The sequence below is a fragment of the Thamnophis sirtalis genome, unplaced genomic scaffold (assembly GCF_051295495.1).
Source record: "Thamnophis sirtalis isolate CommonGarterSnake01/CBP01778 unplaced genomic scaffold, rThaSir2_p1.2 scaffold_3, whole genome shotgun sequence".
NCBI lineage: Eukaryota > Metazoa > Chordata > Lepidosauria > Squamata > Natricidae > Thamnophis > Thamnophis sirtalis.
In genome coordinates, this window is record NW_028261383.1 from 121,103,580 (window position 1) to 121,125,151 (window position 21,572).

Genomic DNA, 21,572 nt, shown 5'->3' on the forward strand with positions numbered 1-21,572 from the left:
TCTATTGGAAATTTCCTTCATTATCCCCCTAATCAAGCCCTCTATTGGGCTTCTTTTAAAAAGCTGCCAGAGAAAAAGAAAATGTTCAAGTAAACCAACGCCGGAGATAATTAATTAACTTGCCATCATCATCGTTCACAGTAGACTCAATGTCATAAAAAGGATGTGTCCTCCTCAATTACCAGGCAGCCGTTTACTATTGTGCTGTGAACAGTCTGCAAATGGAATAAACCGTTTGACTAAATTTCAGTCGTTGTATCCATCAATGCCTGGGTTCCTGACTGTTTTCTTTTGCTAGATATGAAGTGAACAGTCCTGGCATTTAAGTTTTTCCTTGAAAAATACACAGAATGAAATGAAGCTGAAGGGTGGCAATACAACAGTGCAAGAACTTATAGCAAGCATGTCAAACTCAAATTCACTTCAAGGCTGTGGTTGACTTCAGGGGGCCGGGCAAGTGTGTCTGACAGGGTGGGTGTGGCCAATTGGCTGGGTGTGGCCAGCTTGACACCACTCCCCAAGCTGCTGGCATGTTTCCTCTTCACACCGGGTAGACAGGGCGAAGAGACACAAGCCTGATGTTTCCTCTTTACATTGGGTAGACCGGGCTGAAATGAGGGGCAGGCTGGCCCCTTACACTTTCTAGGATGGCCCTGCGGGCCGGATCCAACCACATGACAGGCCAGATCTGGCCCATGAGCCTTGAGTTTGACACCTCTGACCTATAGAGTTAACTCAAGTAAATATAGAAGCAGTTCTCGACTTACAGCAGTTCATTTAATGACTGTTTGAAGTTACAATGGCACTGAAAAAAGTGACATGACTTTTTCCCACTTACAACCAGGGGTGAAATGCTACCAGTTTGGGCTGGTTCACCTGAACTGGTAGTAAAAAATACTAAAAAAAAAGTTTTTAAAAAGTTCCGACGATCACAAGTCGCACAGCCAAAAACAGGCGGGGCTCAGTTTTTGCTCCCAGCAGGCTCCCCTTAAGCCTGCTAGGCCAAAAAATTGGGGGGGGTCAATTTTGCTCCCAGCAGGCTTCCCTGAGGAAGGGAGAAAGAAGGGAGAAAGAAAGAGAAAGAAAGAAAAAGGAAGAGGGAGGGAGGGAAAAAGAGAGGAAGGACTGCAAACTTGGCACTAGACGCAACTTCAGAGGATAATCCAGGGCTAGAAGGGACCTGGAAGTCATCTAGTCCAACCTTGCTATAGCAGGACATTGTTAAAATGAGTTTCTGTCTTTTGATCCCCCACTTACATGACTACATAGTCACAAGACCCCATCAAGCCACACCCACAAAATTGGTAGCGAAAAAATTAGATTTCACCACTACTTACAACCATTGCAGCATTCCCATGGCCATCTGATCAAAATTCAGATATTTGGCAACTGACTCATATTTATGACAATTGCAGTGTCCCGGGGTCATGTGATCACCTTTTGCAACCTTCTGACAAGCAAAGTCAACGGGGAACCCAGATTCACTTAACAACTGTGTTACTACCTTAACAACTGCAGTGATTCACTTAACCACTGTGGGGAAAAAGATGATTCGCAAAATGGTTCGCAAAATTCTTTTAATAACTGTTTCACTTAGCAACAGAAATGTTGCAGTTGTGGTCATAAGTCATGTATGCATGCAAACCCTGTTGAGTTCTTCTGAATTCAAATACCTGAACTTTGTTTCCACCTAGGATCAAGATATGATGTTAAGATTCTTTTATTCTAAAGTTATTTAGAGTTATTTTAATCAAATAGAACATATATAAGTCAGGGTTGAACTACGGAATCCTTAGTGCTTTTTAAGCTTGATGGTTTGCTTGTGGATAAATCATTACCCAACTAAGTAACATCATCAGTGCAAATGAGTGTGGGATTTGCTTTCTGTTTATATGCACTAACTTGTCTTACTAATGTAGGTGGGACTATGATTTTGTCCTTGGTCATTCCTTGTTTAGGTTATTATTTTCTGCTTGTTTGGTCTGATGTTGATCCCTGATTATCTAGGTGTAGAGTGTTAAAATATATTTTTGATTTTTGTGTTTCTTTCTTAGCTTTTTCCCCCTTTTGAATGCTATGTAAATGTGATTTATCTCTACTGTATGTGTGTATTGATGGCTGATTTGTCTAAATGTCCAACTTCCAGAAAGTCCTTACCATGTTTGGATTTAGATTGGTTTGGGATGCTCACAGTTACCCAGTTGAAACTATGGCTGAATTTGCCCATGTGTTGTGTAATTAAAGAATTTTCATTGTCTTCTGTCAATCCTTGCACCATGTGGTAGATGGCACCTGTTTTTCTTCTTGAGCTACTGGTCTTTTGGTTTGCTTAAAATGTTTTGGAGTTCATTTGTGTGCTGTGGTGATCTCCTGTAGTTTCCTTGATTGTTTCTGAGATGTTTTTGATCTATAGTAATGATGTTTTTTATAGAGCTTGGATTCTTTGTGCTTTAGTACATTGAGTGGACAGGGACTTTGGAATAAATTTGCACAGATATCCATTTGGTTGGAACATATTGCATAAGTGCTCTGTTTCTTTTATCATTTGTGTTGCTGCAGTGCTTTTATACCTGTCTGAACTCTGAAGTATGTTCTCACACAGCTTTTCTAGGAGTTGGGTTGTTACTTTGGTTAATGTGGATTATGTTTTAATAGACAAAAAGGTTAAGATGATCCCCTTTAGATAAAAATAAGGTTGTTTTATTCTAACATACATTGTGGGAACATCAGGACTAAGAAAAAGTTAATACGTCTCTAGTGATTCTGGCTATGTCAAAATCCCCAAAAAGCTGTTACCAATTTTGGAAGGGGAACTTCTCTCCCCAGATCTAATTTCAGTTAGGAGAAAGACTGTATTGTGATGCACTGAAGGGGAAGAGTTATGCCCTTTTCCATAAGTCTCAGAAGTTTCATTCTTAAGTGTTTGTCAGTATGTGGTAAGACTGGACAATTTGCCAAGTGCTATTTTTGTGCCAGTTCTCCTCAAAGCAATTTGAGTCCTGTTTCCTTGGTATGCTGGAGATAATTCACAGGCAGGTAGTTTTTGACTTACAACCATTCATTTAACAATAGTTCAGAGTTACAACAGCTTCAGAAAAAGTGGTTAAATGTCCCTTACATCCTCGAGGTTATGATTGTTGGATACCTCCCATGATTACAATGTTGACACTTGGAAACCTGCTCCCTTTTAGACAGTCGCCGGGTATAGCAATCACTTGATTGCAATTTGGGACCTTCCCAGCCAGCAAAGTCAGTTAGGAAGCTGGACTCACCAAACAATCACATGATTCACAACAGTTGTAAAAATCGGATCTGATCATGGGATGATTTGTGTGTCAACCACATTACTTCAGCAATCAAAATTTCAGCCCCAACTGTGGGACTGATCAAGGTACTTCCTTGATCAAAAATTCAATGGAAAAAAATCCTGCCAATTCTACATCATTGCCCCACTTATTGTAACCCTTTCTCTTCCATCCCCTCCCCCATTTTAAGTAGCTGTTCTGGCCCCTAAAGTTTGTAATTTCCTGGTCTGTTGTTTAAAATTTGGTGTAGTCTGTACTATTCAAATTATTTTACAGTTACACATGGATGAGCTCTGATGAAATAAAACATCATTTATGCACACAGAATAATACAGCCTCTTTTGGGTTTTATTCTTTTTAAAAATGCATTGTTTTTCATGTCTTATCTTAAAATTCCCAGGTCTTTCATCAGACACAAGAAGGTCTGCTTTAATACTGTGTATTGCTCTTAAACATGAAATATCTTAATTTCATTCTGGGCTGAAGCAATGAAATGGGGAATGCTACTGAAAGTTTTCCCAGCCCCCATTCTGGCTTTTTCTTATTCCAAATGCATGTTGTTCTCCTGCAGAAGAAAATGGCTTTTTTCTTCTGCTCAGGTTTAATGATAAATAATATCTAATGTTATCGCAATGCTCTGGGCTGATACCTAATAACTCAGAATCTTATCTGGTTCCCTGGAGCTAAAGACAAAATTCATATCAAAATTGTGTTTGAAGAATTTGCCTTCATTCTGCAAGAAATATCCATAAGCAATTTACTATTTACCTCTCAGGCAACTTCTGCAAATTAGCTTTAACTCACGGGGACTATTTAAATCCTTTCCTTTCCTCCTCCCCTTCCCCTCCTCTCCCCTTCCTTCCTTCCTTGAACTCCAGTGCTCAGGGACATGGGAGGGTTCTAGCCAGCGTTACTGCCAGTTCACCCATGTGTGTGCTTTGCGCGCGCGAGCATGCCACACACGTGTGGAATTCAATAGAAATTATTCTGTGCATGTGGAAAACTCAAAAACAAGATGGCGAGCGGGGAACTGGTTTGGAGACGGGGCCAGCCTGGGTTGCTGCCGGTTCTGCGACCCAGGCCAGCATGCCACTACTGGTTTGGCCAAACCGAGCTGAACCAGTAAGAACCCACCACTGCTCAGGGATGCAAAAACCCGATTGTAGACATTACGTTCTCAAGAATATCAATGGGAAAATTACCTAATGCTTGTATCTATGTACATGTGCCTATGTGTGGATGTGTGTGAAAGAAGCATATTACCATTTATCAGAAACTGATTCCAGGGTTATTCCAGCATCACCTTTTAGATGGCAAAGCACTGTTGCTAGGTAGGTCAACATCCAAGAGAGGAAGAGAGGGGGGGAGGGAGGGAGGGAGAGAGAGATTTTCAAGACAGTTTGTAGTAATATCTTTCAATCCTGGAATTCTGACTTTAAAGGTATCCATTTTGCAAGGTTTAAGTAACTTCTATCTGGATTTCCTAAATCTTCAATACCACTTCCCCACAACTTCTTTTGCTATCAGGTGTTGTTGTTGTTTTTAGTTCTGTTCATCTGGCTCGCAAAGATCAGCAGTAAGAGCATCCCCCCCCCCCCCAATCCCTCTTATAGTGTGAGATTTCATGCTGAATAAAAATAAAAGACTGGTCTAGGGATGAAATCTACTTACCTTCGCTACTGGTTCACAAATGTGAGCACATGTGCACCTCCGCACATGCACAGGACCTTCCGCACATGCACAGAGCATCAAAAATGGGATGCGATGATATCTGGGCAGGTGGGTGGACCTTCCCACTGCCACCACTACTGGTTTGCCCAAACTGGATAGAACCAGCTGAATTGCACCATTGGTTTGGTCAGTAGGAAGAAGAGGGCTGCATCTGCCCTTTGGCAGGAGGAAGAGTTCAGGATTCAGAAGGCAATGGAGAAGGGCTGCTCTTCAGGATTCACTGTGTCACTTATTCAAGCAGAAGATTTCCTCCTGTGCTGCAACAGCACTAAGGATAAATCAGCTCAGCTGCTTGGTGCAAACAATAGTGGGGAAACACCAGGGACTTGGTATAGTGCCAAACACCAGGTGGAAATGCCCTTAAAAAAATCCCAGTTCTGCTGAAATCTTTGATCTAATCATCAGATTATATGTGGCAAAACATTAAAGGGACCAAGTAGAGGAGAAGGTAGTTGGACTGAATTAACTGGACATTACAAGTGAAAAAAGATGCCTCCCAAGAAAGGCAGGTGAGGTTGCCTCCAAAACAGCTGCTCTACTGTCTTTCTATACCTTCTCTGTGGGTGTAGCCAGATGGCTGCATGAAAATACTTTCCTCTAGTCTGTGAGCCAGTGAAAATGTGTTTTCACCGTGTTATTGTGGGACATGTGAAGGAAAGTGATTAGTAGGTTCCTCTTTCTTCTCCCACTGAGAGTGGGGTGCCACTTATAGCAGGGAAAACAACCATTAGTTCTTCCTTTTGGTGTCTGATAGATGTAGGGACCAGGTACTTAGAATGGCCGATTTAGCAATCTGCCAAGCTGCCCAAGTCAGAGTGTTGTGCACTGTTACCTGTCACTCAAGCTGTTTCTGAACATAGGTTTAGAGCTTTTCTTAGACAGGCCTGGCAGAGCAGCATGAGAAAACTTAAGGGGAAAACCACAATTCTTCAATCAGATGAATCAACAGCAACAATCCAGTAGTCCATCCAATAGACTCTTCGCATGATCCTGAGCACATTTCTAGCAACACAATCCTAAAGTGACCATGTGTCTACGCCCACGGGAGAGGGTCGGAGCATTGCGGTCATGACAGGGAGAGGCAGATATGGCGGGGACTTTAGGGCAGGCCATCATCGGGGAAGGAGGGCTCGCTGTGTCATAGAGATCCCTCCTTCCGGCCCTAGGAGTCCCACTCCAAGGTCAGATGGCGCGGGTGTTCAGGACCCTGGTCTCAGGCTGCTGTCGCTAAATGCCAGGTCTGTTGTTCATAAGGCCCCCCTCATCCGGGACTTGATAACTGATGAGGGCGCAGACCTGGCATGTATTACTGAAACATGGCTGGGCCCTGAGGGAGGAGTCCCCCTCGTCGAGATGTGCCCAGCCGGATTTCAGGTGCTACACCAGCCGAGAGCCCAGGGAAGGGGTGGCGGTGTGGCTATTGTAGTCCGGGAGTCTTTAGTACCTCGTAGGATCCCTGCTCCGGAGCTTGTCGGGTGTGAGTCCCTGCTGGTGAAGCTGGACCTCAAGGGTCAAGTGGGTTTGCTGCTTACGTACCTGCCTCCCAACTACGTTGCAGCAGCCCTCCCCTCGCTCCTCGAGTCAGTAGCCGAGCTAGCGGTTGAGTTCCCTAGACTTATAGTTCTGGGGGACTTTAACTTGCCTTCGCTCGGTGAACACTCTGATGGAGCGCAGGAGTTCATGGCTTCCATGACAGCCATGGGCTTGACTCAAGTAATTCGAGGCCCAACTCACTCAGCGGGTCACACGCTTGACCTCGTATTCCTCTCGGAGCAGTGGAGTTACGATCTTGGTCTGAGGGGTAATGAGATCATACCCCTGTCGTGGTCAGACCACTACCTACTGAGGCTAGACTTCCGGAGGCCAAACCCCCACCGTAGGGAGGAGGAACCGACCAGCTGGTTCCGCCCCAAGCGACTGATGGATCCTGTTAGGTTCCAGACGGAGCTTGGGGTTATTCCTGATACCCTCGCCCACAGTTCGGCGGAGACCCTCGTCGCTGCCTGGCACTCGGCAGCTTCGGAGTCTCTCAACCGGATTGCGCCGCTACGGCCCCTCCGGGTCAGCGGCCCCCGGAGGCCCCCTTGGTTTACTGAGGAGCTCCGGGAGGTAAAGCGCCGGAGGAGACGCCTAGAGCACTCGTGGAGGTCCGATAGGTCCGAGTCGAAACGGGCACTTTTGACAGCATGCACCAAGGAGTATATTCGGACCTTAAGAACAACAAAAAGAACATACATTGCCTCCTTGGTAGCGTCCGCCGAGTCCCGCCCAGCCGCCCTGTTTAGGATAACCCGCTCCCTCCTAAATAGGAGGGAGACGGGGGACTCCTTACAGGGTAAGGCTGAGGAGTATGTCCAGTTCTTGGCGGACAAAGTTGCCCGGTTTCGAGCGGACCTAGACTCCACCCCAGTAGATCCAGCCGAGACACAAGGAGAAAACTTGGCAAACCATCTCTGGGTTGAGTTTCAGGAAGTTGCCTCTGGGGATGTGGACAAGGCTATGCGAGCTGTGAGTGCCTCCACCTGCATACTGGACCCATGTCCCTCCTGGCTGGTTGCCAACAGCAGTGAGGTGACACGAGGCTGGATCCAGGCGGTTGTTACCGCATCTCTTCGGGAGGGGTACTTTCCCACCGCGCTTAAGACAGCGGTGGTAAGACCCCTCCTGAAGAAGCCGTCTCTGGATCCAGCTGTTCTTAATAACTATTGTCCAGTCTTCAACCTCCCCTTTGTAGGGAAGGTTGTTGAGAAGGTGGTGGCTCTCCAGCTTCAGCGTACCTTGGAGGAAGCTAACTATCTTGACCCCTTCCAGTCTGGCTTCAGACCCGGTTACAGCACAGAAACCGCTTTGGTCGCATTGACTGATGATCTCTGGAGAGCTAGGGATGGAGGCCATGCTTCCATCCTAGTTCTCCTGGACCTCTCAGCGGCTTTCGATACCATCGACCATGGTATCCTTCTGCGACGACTGCGGGAGATAGGGGTGGGCGGCACTGTCTTGCAGTGGTTCTCCTCCTATCTCTCGGACAGGTCGCAGTCGGTGTTAGTGGGGGGGCAGAGATCGTCCCTGAGGCCCCTAACTTATGGGGTGCCGCAGGGGTCGGTCCTATCCCCCCTACTATTTAACATTTACATGAAACCGCTGGGCGAGATCATCCGAAGGCACGGGATAAAATATCACCAATATGCGGACGATACACAGTTGTATCTGTCCGCCCCGTGCCAACTCAATGAAGCGGTGGACGTGATGAACCGGGGACTGGAAGCCGTTAAAGACTGGATGAGAGCAAACAAGCTGATACTCAACCCAGACAAGACCGAGTGGCTGTTGTGTTTCCCTCCCAAAAATTTGACCACCATACCATCACTCAGGCTGGGGGGACAAAATTTAAACCCCTCAGAAAGGGCCCGCAACTTGGGAGTCCTCCTGGATTCACAGCTAACTTTTGACCACCATCTCTCAGCTGTGACCAGGGGGGCATTTGCCCAGGTTCGCCTGGTGCGCCAGTTGCGGCCCTACCTGAATCGGGAGGCCCTCACAACAGTCACTCGAGCCCTTGTGATCTCTAGGCTGGAATACTGTAATGTGCTCTACATGGGGCTGCCCTTGAAGAGCATCCGAAGACTACAGCTAGTCCAGAATGCGGCCGCGCGAGTGATCGTGGGCACACCACGGTTCGCCCACATAACACCGATCCTCCGTGAGCTGCACTGGCTACCTGTGGGTCTCCGGGTGCACTTCAAGGTCCTACTCACCACCTATAAAGCGCTCCATGGTAGTGGATCTGGCTATTTGAGAGACCGCCTTCTGCCAATTACCTCCCTGCGTCCCATCAGATCGCATAGAGTTGGCCTCCTCCGTATTCCATCCGCCAGTCAGTGCCGACTGGCGACTACTCGGAGGAGAGCCTTCTCTGTTGTGGCTCCGACGCTATGGAACAATCTCCCCGTGGAGATTCGTACCCTCACCACCGTCCAGGCCTTCCGCACAGCCCTCAAGAACTGGCTAGCCCGTCAGGCCTGGGGATAATCTTATTTCGCCCCTCCCGAATGCTGAGTGAATGTTGAGTTTTATTGTCTAATTTATTTTGTGCACATTTCTTTTTTCGTATTGTCCCACACTCCCCTTCCTTTTTTGATTGTAAGCCGCCCTGAGTCCCCTCAGGGAAAAGGGCGGCCTATAAATAAACAAATCTAAATCTAAAAAATAAATAAACAAATCTAAATGTGTGGAGCCTGCTGCTGACCCAACCTTAGCTGTCCTTTAGATATTCTTCTGATGCCCCCTTTTTTTCAATTGTCTGATGTATTTGCAACATTCCATGTTCACCTATATTCTTTGATAAATAAAGTTTGTCAACATTGCTGTATGGATGAAAGGCATGATTCATTGTTATGATTTTTCTGGTTTTCCTATACAGAGCTTTTAGCTTATCTGCCAAGCTGCTAGTTCTGGGCCACTACCCCACCAGTGCATCTAATATCTGGAATTCCTCAGGTGTTAATTGCCTTGATAACATTTCCTCCACTGGATTTAGACTTTAAGATCTTCTTTGCTTTCATGATGTATTCACTTCCAACATTCTTCTTGACTTCAATGTGCTTGAGTTGTCAGCTTGAAGGATGCCCAGGTATGTGTAGTGATCATCTTCATCCAGACTCTTGATGTTATTTCCATAAATATTCTGATTCCTTCAGTTTTCATTGTTTTTCTCCTGTTGATGATGTGGGTGGCATATTTGTCCATTCCAAACTCCATGGCAATATCTTGACTGTGTAAACGGACAGTGTAGAACAAAGATTCTATTTTAGATGGTGTTTATCCAAATAGCTTCAAATTGTCCATGTAAAGGGGGAGAAATAGTGGCAGGTGATTTTTATCTTTGATAGTCATAGCCTCACTTGTTGAGTATTGTTGACAGAGGAAATAATAAACAGTGGTAGTAATAGTGAGTCTCCTTGAAAGATTCATCTCTTAATGTTAACCTCTCCTAATTTATCACCATCGACCAGCACTGTGTCTTCCGTACCGATAATCTTTGCACAACATTTCTGATGTTTCTACTAACTCGTTATTTATTATCCAAACATGAGGCAGGGAGTTGAATGTTTTCTTGTAATCAATTCAAGCTACATTGAAATTGTCTTCCTTCTCTTGCGGTTTTCCAAAATCATCTTGTCAGTTAGGAGCTGATTTTTGTTCCTCTACTTGTTGGGTAATTTCCTACCCAATCAGGTAGAAAGAGCTTGTTTTCAATGATGCCAACTAGAATAATCTGGCATAATTTGATTGGGTGTGAGCAATAGAAGATCATGAGCCATAATCTCCAACAATGTTCTCTTTGTGCTTAAAGGGAGCAATGCAACTTTCCTGAATGCTTGTTCTTGAACTGCTGAATCCCATTGAATTCACCTTTCCTATTGCATTTAGATTTAACATGGAGCATGACATGCTAGCTCAAAACCAATCCTGAATAAGGAAAATGGCTCTTTTCCTGGTCACCAGGCAACCATAAACTGCCTGGCTTCTTGTTGATTATTCTGGTGAGAAAACCAATTTTCTTCTAATTTTCATTCTGGAGCACACTGAATTCAAAGTGATGCTGCTGAATCTGTCATCTTGCAAACAGCTCTGCAAATGCCTTAAAACAAAGCAGCATCAAAGCACCAGCTTGTAAATACCTTTAACCTGTCTGTGGAATAAAAATCACCTCTTTTGTAAGTTATAATTCATCCCATTGGCCAAAAAAGCACAAAAAAATTCCTAATCAGTCTCCTTTCTCCTTTTTATCACAGCAACTACTTTGTATTTTTTTTATGGAGCTACTAATTACTTTTAAGCCTCTTTGTGTTAAAGCTTAAGAGAGCTGGATTTACCTAGTACTAGAGTCATCTGGTGCAAAAATAAAGGGGGAGGGGAAATGAGAGAGACAATTTATTTGCCAAAGTATTCCTGATTACCTGAATGGAAACATTGTTTCTAACATCATCTTGGCCTGCTGGCAGAGTTAATGTATACTTGTGTAAGAAATTATCACCACGGAATAAAATACTGTGAGTAATTCAGTATCATCCTGAAGTTTGGACTCTAACATTCAGAAGAACTTGATGGTTAGAACAATGTTGGTTGACACCCATAGCAGCACCTAGTTTCTCCCAATCCCCACATGATAGGTTGGTTTCAGAATGTCTATGGAGATTCTCAGTCATCCAGGTCATGGTTGTCCCAAAGGTGCTTTTTCAAGAGGCAACTAGACTTTCTGGTTGCCTCTTAAAAACCACCTTTGGGTTGGTTTCTAAGTAATTCCTCTAGGATTAACTTAGACTAACTGAAATTTAAATTTCATTGGAGAGGTTCATTCCTACATATCAATCTTCCATAAAGGAAATGGGTCCCCACCCCATATATATATTAAGTTAGAGTCAAATTTGAAAGTGGGTGGAGGAGACGTCTTGGAAAAAATATGCCTAGTAAGCTCTTGAGTAGGTCTACCACTCTCCTTCTTCCTGCTGACTCTCCTTAGTCTGATTGGCTTTCTAACTATGATTGTTCATCTTCCTGCCTCTTGATCAGTAGAAGAGAGGTGGGCAAGCATTAGTCAGCAATTCAGCAGGAAGCTCAGCAGCAGGCATTCTGGGATATGCTGGGCTAAAGTGTTGGTGCGAAGCCTACAATATTTGAGACTCAAGTTCAGCATGCTGCTAGAGAGCATGGTGTTAAGGAAAGGGATAAGCAGTGAGTGGAAATATTGGTTTCTTCGTTGTAGAAGGCAAAATAACTTGGTATATGGAAAGAGTTGCAGAATATAGCTTAGGCAAAGAGGTCCACTGTGTTCACTACTTGGCTTTGGAAATTGTTTTCAGTGCTCCATATTCAGGAGCATCAATAGATGAATTTATTTTTATATTCCTTTTACCACACTGCAGTCTATACTTCTTCTTTTCCCCCCCTATTTTATGCTATTTTGCACATGATTCTAAAGTAACCAAAGCCAGAATGGAGATCAAAACTAACCTGGATTCTAATGTGGTCCCGATCTGGGGGCATCTCCAAGGAAGTCTAGACTAGCACTATTCATTTACTTGGAAAACTCTATAATGCCCTTGTCTGAATCATTATCCTTAGCCTAATCTGAATTGCAAGGGACGTGGTGGCTCAGTGACTAACACGCTGAGTTTGTCGATCAGAAAGGTCAGCAGTTCGAATCCCTAGCACCGCATAACGGAATGAGCTCCCATTACTTGTCCCAGCTTCTGCCAACCTAGCAGTTCGAAAGCATGTAAAAATGCAAGTAGAGAAATAGAGACCTCTTTGGTGGGAAGGTTCTGTGCACCTCCAGCGTTTAGTCATGCCGGCCACATGACCACGAAGACATCTTCAGACAGCGCTGGCTCTTCAGCTTTGAAACGGAGATGAGCACACACAGACCCTAGAGTTGGGAATGACTAGCACATATGTGCACGGGGAACCTTTACCTTTAATCTGAATTGCAGAGTGGGCAACTATACTGTCTGAAAAGCCAGGGAGGTATTGTGTACCAAATTAAAAAGAGCATCAAAATCTTCCATGCACCAAGTAAACTAAGTCTGGACTAACATTTTATAGTCCAGTTTAAATAGTTATAGTCCAAATAAGTAGGAGATCTAGTAGGCTTGTGTAATGTGGGAAAGTACTTGGGATATGGGGTGAAGAAGAGGTGTTCCTAGGGAACAGTCAGATAAGAGACAGCATAGGCTGTGGCTAGATAGAAGGTGGAGTAAGAAGATCAGAAGGAAGACTCCCTAAATTCTTGGATTTGATGTAGCTTTTCAAAAAAGTAGGCATAACTTATTTGTGTGTGTTTCCTGTTTGGTCTACCTGGTATTTATTTTTAAAGTGCCAACAAGGAGAATCATGACTATTATACTGAAAAGTTGTAATAAATACTCAAAATGCTTACAATTTTTTAAACTCACTGGTTCTGAACCTGAAGAGTTTCCAGTGAATGGGATTTTTGAGAATGGAGAATTAATGTTTCTCAGGTTGACAGGGCAGGCACAATCCTGTGAAGCCCATTCATCCTTCCTATGGTGGTGGAAATCATGGATGAGCAGGAACTAAGTTATAAACCTAGTAAGTCAGTTGCATGCTTCTAATTTAAGATATCATTTGAGATTAAGCAAGTAGGAGTAAAAAAAAGTTATATTAAAATAAAACCAAACAATTATATTTTAAGCTAGTCTCTGCAGTGGTTATAGATTCAAGCAACAATTACAGAGAAGGTCTGTTTCTAAGTGTTTTCATTTGTGTGTGTGTGTGTGTATGTGTGTGTGTGTGTGAGAGAGAGAGAGAGAGGGAGGGAGGGAGGGAGGGAGGGAGGGAGAGAGAGAGAGAGGGAGGGAGAGAGAGAGAGAGAGAGAGAGAAGCAGACATTATGATCTTTGGAACTTTAAAATATATTGTTCACTGAGCTTTTGCTAGCCACTGCTAAAATCGTCAGAGTGTAAAAGCCATTAAAGCGATTCCTGCCTTTATACAATGTTAATCAATTTGGCCATTGTGTGGTGATAGGCCCATCCACCCGCCTCGCACCTTTGATTAGCTTTGTTGTTTTTACATCAGGCATGTTAATCGATGCTCCTATTCCTTCCTCCCTTATCGAACACAGCTTGGGCTGTTCCTCCCCAGGAAATAACGCTGAGCTGTCTGATGTTGATTTAACAGCATTCTCCCTGGCTTCCTCCCACACCTCCTCCCTCTTCTTCTGTGCCTGCAAGACACAGCACCTGTAATGGAGTGAGCTCCCATTACTTGTCCCAGCTTCTGCCAACCTAGCAGTTCGAAAGCACGTAAAAAATACAAGTAGAAAAATAGGGACACTTTGGTGAAAAGGTAACAGTGCTCTGTGCGCCCTTGGCATGCTGGCCACATGTCATGCCAGCTACATGGCCACGGAGACATCTTTGGACAGCGCTGGCTCCTTGGCTTCTAAATGGAGATGAGCACTGCCCCTAGAGCCGGAAACAACAAGCATGTGTGTGCAGGAGAACCTTTACCTTTACCTTATGCAGTTTTTCTATCTACAATACTTAATTCAGCCAAACTCAGTCTGGGCTTTTGATACTCATATTTCTAAGTCAGCATGACCAAAGGCTGCAAAGTTGTTGCCTCAATATTTCTGGAGGATCTGAAGAGGTAGGATTAATTCAAGCATACTTTTTTCACATTCATAGCCTCTTTTATCAAATAGTAACAATCATATTTCAGGAAAGGAAAAGATAGCAATTAGAGTGCAATCCAATCCATGTCTACTTACAAAAAGAGCAGATACGTAAGTTCAGAGGCCTTATTGTTGTCTCACTTGATAGGCTTATACTCTATATCAGGGTTGGGGAACGATGGATCTTTTATGACTTGTAAACTTCAACTCCCAGAATTCCTGAGCCAGCCATGTTTTAATTTATTTTATAACAAGATTTAAAATACAAAAAGAAGTGAACTTACTACAAAAATGAACTATAAACAGAAGTATAAAAACCATAATTAATGATAAACAATAATGAGTAAAGCAGAAAGAAACAAAAAGAACATTATAAGTCTAAGCATATCACTTAGACTTTATTGTTTTAAATATTGTGAACTTTTTGTCAAGGGAAACAAAGTGCATCATTGCTTTTTCAAACATTGATAGTTTCAAACATTGATACATTGATATACTGAATTCATAATACCCAGAGTAATATTTTTTCAATTTCTTAAAATAATTTTCTTAGCTATTCCCTATGCCTGATATAGCCATAGTTAAAAAAAAAAAACAGTCCCAAATGTTTGGAGTGACTTTCAACGTAATATTGACATCTTGAAACCAATAAGAGATTTCTTCAGAAATCTCCAGACACACAAAAAAACAAAAATAGAGATTATTTTTAAAAGTCACAGCTCAGAAGACCAACCATATGAGTCAATGACCCTTCATATTGTTTGCATTTCCAACAGAGAAAATCTGGCATCCATCCTTTCAGCTATATTCTTTGGGGTGTCCAATTTTTAGTACAGAATCTTTTGATGATTCAGCGTCAATCTTAAATCCAATGAGACCGGTTTAGCATTTTTAAAGATTTGAAACAATTGATGTTGATTATTTCAACCTTTATGTCAATGATTTCAATTTTTAAAATATTGTTCAATTTTTTTATCCAAATAACAGATAGATTTTGGTCCAGAAATTAATCCATCAGGAAGGTAAACAGATCAGATTTCAAAGCAGATTTTTTTGAAGCAGCAAAAGCTTAGGTCTGTATCGAATGGAATGGAATGGAATGGAATGGAGTGGAGTGGAGTGGAGTGGAGTGGAGTGGAGTGGAGTGGAGTGGAGTGGAGTGGAGTAGAGTAGAGTAGAGTAGAGTAGAGTAGAGTAGAGTAGAGTAGAGTAGAGTAGAGTAGAGTAGAGTAGAGTAGAATAGAATAGAATAGAATAGAATAGAATAGAATAGAATAGAATAGAATTCTTTATTGGTCAAGTGTGATTAGACACACAAGGAATTTGTCTTTGGTGCATATGTTCTCAGTGTACATAAAAGAAAAGATACATTTGTCAAGAATCATAAGGTCCAACACTTAATGATAGATAGGGTACAAATAAGCAATCAAATCATACTAGGAAACAATCAATATAAATCATAAGAGTACAAGCAACAAAGTTACAGTCATACAGTCATAAGTGGGAGGAGATAGGTAATAGGAAGGATGAAAAGAAGAATAGTAATACAGTATTAGTAAATAATTTGACAGTGTTGTTGGAATTAGTTGTTTGACAGAGTGATGGCATTCAGGGAAAAACTGTTCTTGTGTCTAGTTGTCTTGGTATGCACTGCTCTATAGCAGTTGAGGGTAAGAGTTGAAACAGTTTATGCCCAGGATGTGAGGGGTCTGTAAATATTTTCACAGCCCACAGTCAAGGCATGGTTACATAAAGTATACCACCATAGTTAAGTAGTTGAATTCACTATAGTTGAATTAGGCAAGCAAATTCTATCTGAAGTTCAGAAAAATTCTTAAAATAACTGTTTATTTATTTAATTATCAAATGTGTATGCTACCAGACTCCCAACAACTCTATGAGTTCACAGCAACTAAAACTAGAGAAATGTAATTAAGAACAAATGAAAAATAAAAGATGGCAAGAACAACGAAGCAGATAGAAAGGGACTTCTTTCTTTCTCACCAAAGCCCTGGGTGTTTTAAGGTAAGTCTTGCAGATTTCACTCCTACTTTCCAGTAAAGCATTTTAACACCTATTTAGAAAAGGTTAATTTTTCCATTAACTTAAATTTTCATAATCCTCAAAGTCAATATTACTGATCTACAACAGAGCAGAGCCAAACATAGCTAGCAGCTCTCGGTCTCTGGAATGAAAGACTTTTCTCTTCTATGTTGACCTATATGATTGTTAAGACTTTAGTGGAAATAAATGTGTGTGTGGGGGGAATCCAGTTAGGTTCACAAAAGTTTATACTGTGTTAATATTTTGTATCACTTAAATATGATCGAAGTTGAAAATCTAATTATATTTTTGAAAATCTGTTAAAACCTTTATCATATGGTGATAATTCAGGTTAGGCACTGAAATCTTTGGTGGCTTGTTTTCACAGATAAATCTCCTCAATAATTTTGTCTACTTGAAGAAAATTACATATTTGGGTTAAACCTTAAACATAAACAAGTTGGAGAGCAATATTTATTTTAATAACATTAATTTTAATCCCATTTCTCTAATGTAATTTTAGTCCATCTATTGATACCTAAAGTGGTCCTTTCTAAAACATTTACCATATTTATTTTCAGAAATATTTTTTAGGCATACATAACAATACTTCATAATATAACAGAGCTCGGTCAATTTTCAAGCATTTAACAATCATACATTATTATCATATAATATCATATCGTATTATTGAGCATGGACTGATTACCTTTTCCATTTTAACTTAATTCCAAATATTGTTGCTCCAAATTTGATGGAAATTTTCCAATCCATAGTTACTATATGATTTCTTACAATCAATACTTTATTAGATTCTTATATTGATATTACTTTATGAATGTTCCCAATATTGTCCATTTGGATATTTTTATTACATAATCATACACAGTAGCTGAATTCACACACCATGTTAAATGAAATCAAATCATTCTATGGTTTAGCATGATGTTATAGGAACAAAGCAAGCTGAACTGAAAGGCACAGTTATATTGTATGTGTCATCGGTTTAGTGCCATTGCATTCCCATAAGAGACCCAAGTCCAGCTCCCGTGAATTCAGTTGACCCTTATCTAGCACCAATTAAGCTTTGACCATTAGTTGACTATATTCTTATGTATACGTAACACTAATAAACTCTTCTGTGCTTTGAACTCAATAAATGCCCCTGGTTATTTGTGGCTGACAGATGTATACGAATGTGTAGAACATTATGGAGATAGCCTTGAAGAAGATACACAGCAGCTGTTAGGAAAGCATGAGCTGGAAAGACATGAAGGGGTAAGAAAGAAGATCAAAATAGCCCCAGCCATACCACATCTCTTTAGCAGAAGAGGGATCTTTTTCAAGAATCTGTTACCCTAGTCCAGTGATGGCGAACCTTTTCGGTACAAGTGCCGAAAAGGGAGCATGTACTTGCTTTGCTCACGCTCGTCTGGGCCACAATCCAGAAGAGGAATTGCCCAGGGGGTACGTGCGTGCCGGAAAATGAAGTTCCAGTTTCCAGTGTGCAGATGCGCACCAATCAGCTAGTCTTCCAGTTACTGGTGTGCATGCACATGTGACGATCAGCTGGCCAATGCCGATGCTCACACCAGAAAACAGAAGACCAGCTCTTCCAATTTCTAGCACTGCCACTGCGCAAAGGCCAGCTGATTGTCATGCCAGAAACCCAGAAGAGGAATAGGCAACACCGTACATGTCAAGCAACGTGGCTCCGCATGCCACTTCAGGCACGTGTGCCATAGGTTCGCCATCATGGCTTTATCTATATCAATATAGTAGAGTTCTAGTGGTGTCTGTTTGTTGACCTGGTCTTATCTCAAACAGCTGACAGAATACAACCATTGGTTTCATAGATTTGATATACTTTGACACAAGTGACCAAAAAAGTCCCAGTTTGTTATATTCTATCAATTTATTTCCAGTAGAAACTACTTGTTTTGTAACTTCTGTAAATATACTTTCCTACTAATACCAAGAGCCGAGGTGGTGCAGTGGTTAGAGTGCAGTACTGCAGGCCACTTCAGCTGACTGCTATCTGCAGTTCGGCAGTTCTAATCTCACCGGCTCAAGGTTGACTCAGCCTTCCATCCTTCCGAGGTGGGTGAAATGAGGACCCAGACTGTGGGGGCAATATGCTGACTCTGTAAACCGCTTAGAGAGGGCTGAAAGCCCTATGAAGCGATATATAACTCTAACTGCTATTGCTATTGCTATCTTGGTAATATCTTATTAACCTTTGGCGTTGATTTATTTTAATTCAAGCTTTCAGATGCCTTGTTGTGCCACCCCCAAAGCAAAGTTCGTTGTTAGTAGGAAACTTTTATTTAAAACAGTTTTGAATTACCTCTGGTAATTTTCTGGTATCTCATAAAGAAAGCACCTCATAATAAGACTTCATGAATTAATGAGAATTAGGATGAATGCTATAATTCTAAATATTGGCAGAGAGTGGATAAGGATAGAAGCTCATATGTTATTTAAAATACATGCTAAAAATTACCACAATGAAAGTTCTTTCAAAATGAAATCACAGGACTTTACAAAGCTATGCACTTTTGAATAAAATACTTTCAATCCACTAAAATGGAATGGCATTTTTCCATTTGCTGATGATACCCAGTTATACATAGCCATTCCAGGCCTGGCAGAGATGATATCACAGTCCTGGTTGAATATGTGAAGGTTGTAGGTCTAGATTAGTTCAAACAGAACTGCTGTTGGTCAGTGATCATTCTTGCCTGAGCTTGATCCCAACTTTGATTCTGCATTTCACTCCTTCCAAAGAAGTAGCTTGGCAATTTAGAAGTCCTCGTGGCTTATGTTACAGCAGCAGCAATGGACAGAGATGACTTTTGCTCAACTCTGCTGGTTCATCTGTTGCAGGCTTTCCTGATACTCTGGCAAGAATGTCTGATGCTCTCATCACTTCATATATAGGCAGTTGCTACTGTGATGATATGTGGGGATGACCTTGGAAGGCAGGAGGATCAGCCACAGACTATAAACAACATCCTGTAAAAGTATCTAGTCCACAGAGGGAAGCATTTCAGAAGGGGCACTCCCAAGTTTCCAGAGTGTAAAAAGAAAGGAGGGAGGAAACACTTTTTCAGGCTTGCAAAATTCTGTTAATATAACCTTACAATACAAATAGAGCTAGTATTCCTGATTGTGTTTCTTCTCTGGGTTTTTTTTTTTTTTTGAAGGGCTAACAATACGGAGCTGCCTTTGAAAAGAACTCAAAAACTTCAGTTCATAATGCAGTAGCTTGGAAAAACCTACCTGATCACCTTCTCTACCCCAATGTAGCTATGTAATCCCTGAGGAAAAGAAAGGTTATGATCCACACAGAGGTGGGTTGCTCCCGGTTCGGAGCAACTGGTAGTGGTAGTGGCGGAAGGCTCCACCCACCCACCCGGATGCTTCTGTGCATGTGCAGAAGCTTCTGCATATGGGCAGAAGAGTCACGCACACGCTCGAGCGAACCAGTAGTAAAAGAAATGGAAACCCACCACTGATCCACAACCAATGAGAAGTGAGGGCATTGGGGTACCTTCTGTTCCCATCTCTTTGGGACCCCTTGCCTCTTGAGATAGGAAATGCCTCAATCACTTGGCTTTCGAGAAGGCTCTAGATTTAGAGTTGTGGTTATTGGCTACACAGTCAGATGTTTAGACTGACATTTTTTAGTTTGACATTTTTATCCACCTTTTATCTAGGCAGATGTTATTTAATATATTAAGTGTATCATTGTGATTATTTGCAAGGCACTTGGGGGCTGGTGGCTCTAAAGCTACTTGAAGAGTGTCCCAAATTCTTTGTGGAACTAAGTGATCAACAGCTAAATCTGAAAACATGTTCATATTAAAGACTCCAGATTAGCTGCAATACTGAGACTCTAGTTTCCATGGGGAAATCTGAGAGGTCCAGTAATATATATTTAAAAGTTTGGGCAAGCTTGTCTCCACATGGACATGTTAGTGAATTGATGATAGTGAATAGATGATAAAGAACTAGGGAGTTATTCCAAAAATAACAGAATATCCCATTTTATTTGTTACAATTGCCAAATTCAATCTGATCAGGTTCAGCTCAACTGAACTATCGGAGAATAGAATTATTGTTCTGGCTACATTTGGTCCTCTATGAATACAGACTGCTCCAATGGTGCAATTCAACCAGTTCTATTTGATTCAGGTGAACTGGTAGCGGTGGCAGCGGGAGGCTCCGCCTACCCACCCATATATCATACGTCCCATTTTTGACACTCTGTGCATGTGTGGAAGGTTCTGTGCAGAGGTGGCGCATGTGAGCGAAGCAAGCACACAAACCCACATGCTCACATTTGTGAACCGGTGGTAAAGGTAAGTTGATTTCACCCCTGGGCTGCTCCCTTCTTTGCTGGAGAGATGTATGGAGAATGGAGTGAAGGGATCCAGTTTCCTAGAACAGATTTCAAAGGAGGGGGGAGAGGGTAGAAAGTGACATCATAGGCATTCTAATCCGATTGTGCAAACGATGACACAATTTATATAATTCATGTCAAAATCATTATGTACATTATGGTTTGTACCAGATTGTATTTGTTTTTAAAATGTTGAGCTCATTAGCCTCAGATATGGCCTTGCCCACATATTTAAAAAAACAAAACCCCTTCCCATTATTTACACTGGGGTAAACTGTCTTTCTTTTGTGTGAGTTCAATGTTTCATTTTTCTTTCCCTCTATCTTTCAGCAGCGAATAAACTATCAGATAAGTCCTTGCCAGAAGGCAGCCTTTGAAGGAGTCAAGAGCAGGTAGGGATTTCACTGAGTGTAACATCAAAGTGACAAGAATGCTTGTGTGTTTTACGATGACACAGGGGCTCAAGAATGTCTTTGTCCTGTCATACGGTGTAATTTCTCATCATGGTTTTGCCTGTAAGGTGGATTGTTTTGAATCAAGATAAAGGGCTGCTTCTGGGCTAATGGGAAATTTAAGCAAAGAAAAAAAATTGATCCAGCACAGCGTATGAGTTGTGAGACTTCTCATTCATATTTTAAAGCGCACTGAGTCATTAATGTTATTTGTTTGGGTCTGAAGCATAGATAAGAGGCAATGTCAGGAAGAGGGCTAGATGCCAGGCAGACGTTTGGTTTCTTCCTAAGAGTTTGGGCAGAGAGATGCTCAAGATGAGCATTCCGTATGCAGAAGGAACTCAAGATAAGCCATAAATCTAAGACTCCGGCATTCACCCAACTTCAAACTTTTCCCGATCGTTCCTATAAATTGTGTCCCTGGGCAAATAAGAATT

The 21,572-nt window shown here is 42.1% G+C and overlaps 1 long non-coding RNA gene across 1 annotated transcript in view; it reads left to right on the plus strand.

Moving 5' to 3' along the window:
- The window catches only part of LOC106538581 (uncharacterized), a 259,882-nt gene extending 238,806 nt beyond the window's left edge, over positions 1 to 21,076 (plus strand). The window contains exon 5 of the long non-coding RNA XR_015695798.1: positions 21,014 to 21,076. This is a non-coding gene — a long non-coding RNA (uncharacterized LOC106538581). The remainder of the gene's footprint in view (positions 1 to 21,013) is intronic.
- The last annotated feature ends 496 nt before the right edge of the window (positions 21,077 to 21,572 follow it).